This window comes from Coenobita brevimanus, chromosome 116 (genome assembly GCF_032717465.1).
Source record: "Coenobita brevimanus isolate Jiangsu-jjx chromosome 116, ASM3271746v2, whole genome shotgun sequence".
Taxonomy (NCBI): domain Eukaryota; kingdom Metazoa; phylum Arthropoda; class Malacostraca; order Decapoda; family Coenobitidae; genus Coenobita; species Coenobita brevimanus.
Genome location: NC_137069.1, coordinates 4,686,354 through 4,689,681, shown reverse-complemented (window position 1 = coordinate 4,689,681; position 3,328 = coordinate 4,686,354). Strand labels below are relative to the sequence as shown.

General features: G+C 42.2%; 1 pseudogene; it reads right to left on the bottom strand.

The window, feature by feature from the left end:
• Positions 1–2,875: 2,875 nt before the first annotated feature.
• LOC145418871 (5S ribosomal RNA) lies at positions 2,876–2,993 on the bottom strand (annotated as a pseudogene).
• Between the last annotated feature and the right edge of the window lie 335 nt (positions 2,994–3,328).

Sequence of the window (3,328 nt, the reverse complement as noted above, 5' to 3'; positions counted from 1 at the left end):
GAAACCATGGTGTATTTTTTCCATTAACCCTTTAACCGCGGGCATTGTTTTGCCCCGACTGTCCTCTCCCACGGGGGTTTCGACCAAAATGTAAACAAACTTTAAACCTTTATAACTCTGCACAGAATAAATCTAGAGCGAAAAATAAGGTACCATTAGAAAGTACTAACCTTCGGCTTTGCAATGATGTAGGTTTCATGATTTCGTTGACTATCACTGGATGGCCAGTGCCATTAGAAGTGAGCGATCTAAAATCACTATTTTTCGCTCACACACCATTACCTTTGCTCATACACCATTACTAAATGCCAACCTCATTCTGATAATAATACTATAAACATATATGAACACTGCACATACGATAAACACCCACTCTGTGTTCACTGGGGCAGGTAAAAGGCACTGTAATTACCCGCACTTCACTGCCACATCAGCGGTGTTGTAATCACTATTTTTCGCTCACACACCATTACCAAATGCCAACCTCATTCTGATAATAATACTATAAACATATATGAACACTGCACATACGATAAACACCCACTCTGTGTTCACTGAGGCAGGTAAAAGGCACTGTAATTGCCCGCACTTCACAGCCATATCAGCAGTGTTGTAATCACTATTTTTCGCTCACACACCATTACCAAATGCCAACCTCATTCTGATAATAATACTATAAACATATATGAACACTGCACATACGATAAACACCCACTCTGTGTTCACTGAGGCAGGTAAAAGGCACTGTAATTGCCTGCACTTTACTTCCACATCAGCAGTGTTGTCACTCACACAGCTGGACAGATACTGATGCGTGTTTGGTCCGGGGTGGGGTGGGGGGCCCAGGGGGTGGGAGGTGGGGCCCCAGGGGGGGGAGGAGGGAGGTGGGGGTCGGCTGGAGTGAAAGAACTTAATAGCTACTCTCCCTTGAAACAATTGGTGCACAAAAAAAACGCGGGGTATTCAAAATATTCACAAACATTCGAGAATGACACCCGCGGTTTGGTCCAGTTTTTGCAATGTCATTCTGGAATGACACCCGCGGTTAAAGGGTTAAGCTGTAGCTATCTAATCTCAATAAGAATCTTAAAGCTGATGTGCATCCTTTCATTGTTTCACATTATTCTTCCACTGGTGTTCAATTCAATTACATAACTGAAGTGAGTTATGCATGCTTATGAAATTCTTATTCACCAAAGTAGTCTCTAATTATCTGCAGCCTTTCCCAATAGCCCTGCAAATCTCTAGCTGGAGGAGGTGGCTGGTGTGCATTTTCAATGATACCTATATCTTACTGAGGATCACTGGGGTCATCATCTTCATCTGGCTCTGGTACTCTATTCTGGATGGCTAAATTATGAAGCACTGCAGCAGCAACTATAATGTGCTTAGTGTTTCTCAAAGATGTTCTCATTTTCTTACCTAGGCAAGCCCATCGTCTTTTCAATAGCACAAAAGCTCTCTCAATTGTATTTCGAGTTTTTATGTGAGCAACATTGTATCTTTGTTGTCCACGACTCTCAGGGTTTTGGAGAGGAGTTAACAAGTAGCTGCGACAGGCATAGCCACTGTCTCCCAGTAAGTGGCCTTGATGTATACCATCTAACTCCTGGCAGAGCCGACTATTTTCAAAAACATTGTTGTCACGGGCACTGCCTGGCCATCTAGCCACAACGTCTTAGAATTTTAAATCTGGACCACAGACAGCCTGAACGTTAAGTGAAAAATATCCTTTTCTGTTGCGAAATATTTCAGGACGAACATGTGTTGGCATTTCAATGGGAATGTGAGTGCAATCAATACATCCAACTACACCTGGCATTCCTGCTAAGGCCATGAATTCCTGCATAACATGGTTTACGTCATTACCTGCAGGAAATTTTATATATTCATTCATACTACCAATAACGTAAGCCACTTTTGCAACACATCTGCTGACAAAAGGATGTGAGACATCAAAACAACCTGACTTTTACCAGCAATGCGATGCGATGTGTTTGTTGTGATGACCTCAAATCCAGTACGGTATGGAGAATTCTCTTAAAGAAATTAATTGTTTGCACTGTTTACTTCCTGTGGATTTACAGATTGTTAAAATATTTTTCCATATATCTCTTACACTACTGTATGCCATGTGCAGTTAGAGTTTTTTTTTTCCTTATAATAATTAAATGTAGGGCCTGCGAAAGACATACCTAACCACCCCTATAAATTATTGGAACCTCTTCCAGATTTGTAGGGTAACCCTACACTTTCGGGTCTCCCTAAACTTCTTAGCATACTGTTTCCATGTAGGGACCAAAGTAGGGACCCTACATTATGTTTAGGCATACGGCCGAGTGTCTCTAACCAGCATGGTCGTAAAATTGTGTGAGAGAATCCTGAAAGACATATGGATAACATATCTAGAGGAGATTAATATTTTGGCTGATTGTCAGTTTGGATTCAGAAGTGGAAGGTCATGTGTTTCCAACTTGATGAGCTTTTACTCAAGAGCGATGGACGTGGTACAGAAGAGAGATGGTTGGGTGGATTGTGTGTACTTAGAGAAGGCCTTTGACAGGTACCTCATAAGAGACTAATGTGGAAACTAGAATATACAGGAGGACTGAAGGGGAAGCTCCTGGAATGGATGAGAGACTTTTTGAGAGACAGACAAATGAGGACAGTAATAAAGGATAGGATGTCCGGATGGTGGGAAGTAACAAGTGGAGTCCCTCAAGGCTCGGTGTTGGAACCAGTAATGTTCTTCCATCCATCCATCCATCCATTGCCAGACGCCATGTATCCCAAACGGGGTGGTCAAGGGCTTAGAGTTAATTGTTTTACAGGGAGGGGCACTAATCCTCCACCAACCCCACTGGACACGTACGGATGCCAACAGCATCTGGTGTTCCCAGGCGGTCACCCATCCAAGTACTAACCAGACCCAACGTTGCTTAACTTCGCTGATCGGACGGGAAGCGGTGTACTCAACGTGGAATGTTCTTGATTTACGTAAATGATATGGTAGATGGAGTGAACAGTTATGCAAGTCTGTTTGCTGATGATGTAAAGATCTTGAGGAAGGCAGAGGTTGAGGAGGATTGTAAAATACTGCAGGAGGATCTGGATAGGATACATGATTAGAGCCGGACGTGGGAAATGAAATTTAATGTAAAGAAATGTAAAATATTGGAAATGAGTAAAAGTACCAGGAGGCCTTCACTGAATTATTTGTTGGGTAATGAATTAATCACAAAAATGAGAGAAGAGAAAGATTTGGGAGTGCTGGTCCAAGATAGTTTGTCACCTGAAAAACACATTAACAAGATAGGTAGAGAGACGT